Raw genomic sequence first — 6714 nt, forward strand, 5'->3', positions numbered from 1 at the left:
CCTGCTTTATTTCAGACCGTAACACTGTAAAGTCTAGTTAAAAGTTAGAATTGAATAAAGAGCTAGGTTTAGGATTATCCTCAATAATTAGGATATTATTATCCTCGATGATGATATATTTTTTGCTGTATTAGATCTCTTTTGTCTGTTGACGTAACACAAAACGTCTTTTACATTTCATTGTGTTTTAGGGAGCAAACAGAGAGGAGGAAGAGAAGGAGGAGGATGAAGGACATGAGGCTGCAGAGTGGATGGAGAGGCTCTTCTCTGCTCCAGAGGACAATCCTTACATTAAAGCTGTTGTTATTTAGTTAATGAGTTAATGTATGGGTTCTTTTTATATTATTTGTTCATAATTGTTCATTTTATATAATTCATGAAATAAAATATTGTTCTATTGTTACACGTTGTCTATTCCATTCAGTATTTACAGCTTAAGTACAATTTATAACAGCAAACAGCATCAAGTGCTACTTTTCAGGGACAACAAGGGATTTAATGTTTTCTTTTATTATGAAGGTCTTAACATTTACAACTATTTCCAAATTTACAGCATAAATAACTATTTACAGATTATTATTCACTATTAACAAAAAGAATTATTATTGAAGACAATATTAAAACAGTAACAGGTGATGTACAGTGACAGGCTGAGCAGGAGTTCCTGCAGTGCTGCTGGGCTGGATGGTGTCAGTGGGACATCATCTGGGTCGGTACTCAGGGTGTTTGGGGGTCCAGTCTCCTCTGTCCACCACATCGTCCGTCAACTGGATCTGCAGTTCTGACTTGATCGACGGCTGCCATGTCATTAAGAATGTTTTAAGAAAGAGGCAATTTCATTTATAATAATAATAATAATAAATCATTACAACAAACAAAACTATCTACCAAACACTTTAAATAGGAATAACGCATTTAAAATTTAAATAAAACCCTAAGTTGCGATCAGCAGTTTATATGTCAGCATTAACGTAATGTATCTGTATGTTAATTACCCCAAACTATATTGATAACATTACTGTGGGATCAATGACAGGTTTACCTCTCCACAGTCCTCTCAGCCGGAGATAAACCAGAGCCGCTTCTCCTCTTCCTCCACAAGCAGGAGGATTAAAAAGGAAATCAGGAATTCCTGAAGCTCAAACAGATCTGACAGTCAAACTTTACTCTTCTTGTCACTTTCGAGGACCTGGTCTGCAGAAATAGTGACGTACGAGTAGAAGCGGGAACACCTGGTGACGCAACCAGGAAATGCTGCAAAGGGTACCGACCGTCCCATTTCACAACAGGCTGACGCTGCCTGCAGGGCGCACCTAAGTACACTCACTTGGTGAGACCACAAAGGGTGGGTCCTTGAGGTGTGCAGACCCTGAATTGAGACATGGCTCCTGTCTGTTTTCCTCCTCTGTCCCTTCCCCTGTCTGTTCTGTGTGCCTGCATGTGGGCGTGGTTTGCTCTCCACAGGCAGCAGCCAGGTGGATCCTATCTTCAATCAACTCCCTTTAAAAGCTCTGGGATCCCTACTGCTGGCTGCCAGATCGTTTCGTCTAGTATAAGTTTGTTGTTGCTACATTCTGTGATTAGCTTGTGTAGCTAGTCTCTCTGTGCCTCTCCTGCTTTGCTCCAGATTGCCGTGCCATCGTCATACCTTGTGTTTGCTGCTGTTCTGCCTGCCTGTGGATTCAGCCTGCACACTGTCTCATCTCCTGCGTTTCCCTGCCTAGCGAGTACGCTCGGGAAGACAGACCTCACCACGCCTCGCCACGCAACGACACCTTCACCCTCGTCACTCCTGGTGATTCTACAAGACATGTCGGGACCCTGGGACCTCGCACCACCTCTCGCACTATTCTCACCTTGCTGTTCATTAAAATGTGTAATTGTTCACTGTCATTCGTGGTTTGAGTTGTGCTCCTGGGTTCATTTTTTTCAAATTTTTTCTTCTCCTCATGGCAAGAAAATACTTTCTTGCATGCTCTTTCCATTTCCTTGACAGTTTTATTGTCTTTGTTGACTAGGTGAAGTGTAAACGGTAAACACTTTTCCAAAATTCCAGAACTTACTGCTGGAATGGCAACAGAACCTAACTTGTGCTGTTCTGCGATTTTAAGTAGACTTACTACAGCCTTCGTCAAAAGGGGTTTTGCCATTCCAATCATTTTTTGTGTGGCATTCTTCTGTAGACACGTTCCCACCACATGAATTATTTTCTGACATGGCAGTTTTCCTGCTGTCGTGACAAGAGCTTCTCCGGTTTGTAACTGTACCTTTTTTTAAATGTAGTCATTGCTCTCTGCCTGCATGTCTTGTCCATCAACATCACACTATGCCCTTGCAAGTCCCCCATTGTGAACAAGATTGGAATTGGCAGCATTCACAACTGCATCAACTTTAAAGTCAGTCAAGTCAGCTTTCCAAACTGACATTGTGACACTGTTGGAAAGCTGTGTTGATCGTCTCTTGCAGTTGGTCATTGTGTCAGGTGCTCCATCATCCTCCCTCCTAGTGTTAAAAAATGTGTGTTAGCTGTGATTCACAAGACAGTCCCTTAAGATAATATGTTTCTAACATAGACATAGTAATGATAACTGCAATGAACTACATACTAAGTAAAGTTCACAAATGCAACTACATTATGACAGACTTTCAACAGTCCTCCATGTCATGTCCAATTAAAGCCAAAAATTCACAGACGTGCAAGAGAAAAAAGTCACAAGACTTATAACACTAAATGTAAACTGTGTATTCAAAACACAGAACATCGAGCTATGTTTTCATATTAGACAAATATAATGTGTAATATAACCTGTGTTGGCGCATGGACTATGACGTATGCGATTGTGGCCTGAGTGTCCTCTTCTAGGGTAGCGTTTTTGGTCTCAGATGGTCTTGATTGAGACAAAAAAATTCATAACAAAAAGAAATAAACTGTAAACATCCTTCAAGTTTTTTTTTTAAAGTTTTCATCCTGAATTACAATGGCACTTGAGGAGCCCTTCAAAGATTGTATTTTCTGCAACAGCGTGTGGCTGGTATCATGTGAGTCTATGTGGGTCACCTTAGCAATATAAAATGTATACAAACATATACACGTGACTACTAAAGAACCTGCAATAATGTCGTAGTGAGTTCAGAGTATTCATGGCTTGAACTTCAACATGTTGACAGGTGTCACAGCTGGTGTGATCATCACTAAATGGTATTTGGTTACCTTTGCTTTGTGGCTCTTGAACACAAATGCTTTTGAAAGAGGGGTCACATAAACTCCTCTTCGCTTCTGTTTCCTCTGCTTCCAGCGTTCAAGGTCAACTCTGTATTTCTTTTTACAGGAGAGAGTAGGTATGATTACTGAACACTGCAATTTAAGGTGTCAAAGTTAGAATAGTACATGTTAAAAGATAAAACTAAAACATTTAACATACCATGTTTATCATTATCTGTAACCAATGGCTAAAGAACAGATGAATAGTTCAGAATTACATTTTAGGTAACATATTATGTATGTAATCTTTGAGATGACTAATTACATACATTTTATGATGAAGCATATGTATTTGTTAGCCATAAATAATTAACAAAAACATTATTTCCCTTTTAGATATACTTGGAAATCAATGTTTGTATTTTACCCTCTTAATCGAATGCAGAGAGTCCTTGTGTTCCCTTAAAAGGGCATTATGGGTCAAGCGACTTGCCAGGACAAAGTCATCAAAAGTGCATTGTTGGAAACGGACCCTTTTCAGGTCCCACTGACTCTTTTGTGGCCTAGCAAATGAAATACATAACATTAGGAAGTATCCATGACAGGAATCCTGACAGATCAGTGAAAAGTATATGAAAAAAAAATGGGAATGAAAATGCAGAGGACAAACTCACCTAGCATGATATTGGACCACAGAGCAGCGTGGGGTAGAAAGTACCTCTCTAGTGAGGGCACAAATGTTGGGCAGAAGTACACACTGGGTTCACCAGTTTGGTCCAGAACTCCATTGTGTATGACATGCTCAAAGCGCCTTTGGAATTGTGTTGGTCCCTCATCATTCTGGAGGAAAAAATATAGCAGTTTAGGTTTGTTGTGGTGTGGAGTACCAAAAAGGCAATGGTTTTCTTTTCTTCACTTAACTTATAACCATCTAAATTATTGTATTTCACTTACATTTTAACAAAGGAATTCTAATATTATTGTCTATTACCATGTAAATTCACACTGAGTCAAGTAACATAAAACAAGTAAACATACTGTTTATTCAATTAAACGTCATAACCATGCCAAATCCAATGCCAACATTCAAAAATCTAAAACTGACTGTACAAGCTTCGAGCTGTTTTTGGATTATTACCTGTTTTTAAACTTTTATTTATCAGCAAAGAACTTGACAACAGTAAGCCAAAATAGTGACACCTGCCTTTGTTAGAAAAAGCAACAGCTCCCCGTCTGAAATATTGTTGGTTCTGTCATCATACATTTTGAGCAACACAGCAAAATGCTATGCACCATTTGGAGAATTTATTACCTACCACAAAGTTTTCCTCCTCTATTCTATTATCATCTATTTCAGGGGGTCCAGCTCTGGTCAGAATTTTTTGCAGGTTTTGAAAATGTTTTTCAACCTCCTGCCCGCTGCATGAGCTTGAGAACACCACAGTAGTGCTGCAGACTATGTCATCAAGCTCATGGAGCGTGGTGGCTTGTGTCATCAGCCCGAAGACGTGCATAGCCAGGTGGCAGTGTTTGTTAGCACTGTGGAAAAAAGTAAAAACATACAAAAAGTTAAATACATTTGAACACCTTATCATGTCAAAGACAAATGCACATAGACAAACCACTTACTGCTTCCGGCAAAGGGCCTTTGCATTTTTCATGATGTGGCTGAGGCATCGCCGGAGAATAGGTATGTGGTAGGCCTCTTTCTGTCCTTTTCCAGTGACAGTGATGTCAAAGTACATTGACAGAAGTTCACGAAAACTCATTCTACAAAAGTTCTGTGATATGGACTCAATGAGAACCAGAGATCCATCAAATATGTACATCACACACCTTTTCTTGATATGCCTTCCATGGCATCTGATGCAGTCCGTCATGAATGACCCCAGGAAAAATGAGACAGATGCTGTTGTGTGGTCACATGTGACAAATGTGGCCACAGGGACTGGCGACCCACCTTTGAAAGGATGTCTGACCACCATTTCATAAATATAAAATGGCGCACTTTCCCCCTTTGCCTTTTTAATGATGCTCTTTGTTGCATCAACATAAACTATTTCCTCCTTAGCCCTTTCAGCAAAAAGCTGAATGGTCTCCAGAGACCACAGCATCACTCCCTTTGGGTGCTGAAGCACCTTTTGGATTATACCCCCCTCCTGAAGCTCATCCTCTATGATCTTCTGGAGGCTAATCATTTCATTCTTGTGTCTGCGCTGTTTCTTCCTTGCACTCCAAGAAATTGTCTTCAGGACACCCGTTGTTGGCACTTCATCCCTGCACCCGGAGTCCAGCACAGTCTCATCTAATTCACCAAGCTTTTCCAGGTACAGAGAACGGGGGAGTTTTGAAGTCAATGTTTTTGCAATGACTTCCTTTTGTTGACCTCTGACAGGCCTACTTCTCAACTCATCACGATCATGTCTGACACAGTCTCCGTCAAAGGTCACCATCGCTTTCAATGAAGATTCATCGTACACCTTTACCGTCACAAATATAGCAGTCATCAAACATACAGTACCCGTAACATCGGAAGAGTGTGGTGCCTCTTGATGACCCAATCGGTTTGACATTGTGATTTTGAAATGCAAAGCAACAATAGGGATGAACTGTGCGAATCCCTTTTGAAATGACGTCAAGGTGCTGCTGCCATCAGGTGGAGTCTTTCTTGTTAGACCCTAGTTAAGCAAATTTCAAGAGCAAAGATTAATGATATCTTAACACAATCTTCACACGTCTAAAGACGTAACCGCACATTAATTAAAGCTTAGGTGACTTCAGCCTGACATTATAGATGCCAATACTAACAATAATAATATTAATGAAAATAGTAATACTAATAGTAATATTTAGAAACTAGGGAGGCGCGGAGCGTGGGCGTGTCGGTCGTGCAGTCTGATAACTACACAGGTCCTTCACTCAACTAAATACAGAGAAATGCCCCACAAAGCAACGTTACAGGACCGAACAAAAGTAAGGTAGTAACTGTAATTGTCTTTGGCAACTTATATGAGCAAAACAAATACCACAGCTGTAGGTGGAGAAGTGTCTGTCCTCTCGCCTGTCTTCTGACTCTTCCTCACATTTCTGCTCAAAAAACAGCATCTGTCACCAGCAAAAAACATTAACTCACAGAGTGTTTGTGATGAAAATAAATCACCGCTACCATCAGCCAGCCCTTCGCTTCAGGGAACTTTCCCCCAGAAAACAGCCTCCTTCCCACGAGTGACAGAGTCAGACAGCGTCCCGTTTACTGATGGTGATTATGTATAATTATGTAATTTAGCACGAAAAACTTAACTCCGTCCCTTTCCAGGATGTTTGGTGGGTCAGGATCTCAATCACTACACATTATAACAGCATCCATATGATTATGAACTGTCCACGGGAGAGATGGCCTTCAATCGGCAACATGAATCTGGAGCAAGCAAAAGAAAGAAAATGTCAAAACAATAGGAGGCTCGTGCTTCACTTGAAAGTGGGTATGTTGTTGAAATAATAAAAAAAAACTT

General features: G+C 40.4%; 2 long non-coding RNA genes across 2 annotated transcripts; both read right to left on the minus strand.

The window, feature by feature from the left end:
- Positions 1–2409: 2409 nt before the first annotated feature.
- On the minus strand, positions 2410–3291 carry LOC115595727 (uncharacterized). Its single transcript, XR_003986769.1, has 3 exons — positions 3212–3291; positions 2807–2888; positions 2410–2502 (listed from the first exon to the last, which is right to left on the minus strand). It is a non-coding gene; the product is annotated as an uncharacterized LOC115595727 (long non-coding RNA).
- Positions 3292–3652: 361 nt separating this feature from the next.
- Positions 3653–4636, minus strand: LOC115595725 (uncharacterized). Its single transcript, XR_003986767.1, has 3 exons — positions 4519–4636; positions 3877–4042; positions 3653–3765 (listed from the first exon to the last, which is right to left on the minus strand). It is a non-coding gene; the product is annotated as an uncharacterized LOC115595725 (long non-coding RNA).
- Between the last annotated feature and the right edge of the window lie 2078 nt (positions 4637–6714).

Source organism: Sparus aurata, chromosome 14 (genome assembly GCF_900880675.1).
Source record: "Sparus aurata chromosome 14, fSpaAur1.1, whole genome shotgun sequence".
NCBI lineage: Eukaryota > Metazoa > Chordata > Actinopteri > Spariformes > Sparidae > Sparus > Sparus aurata.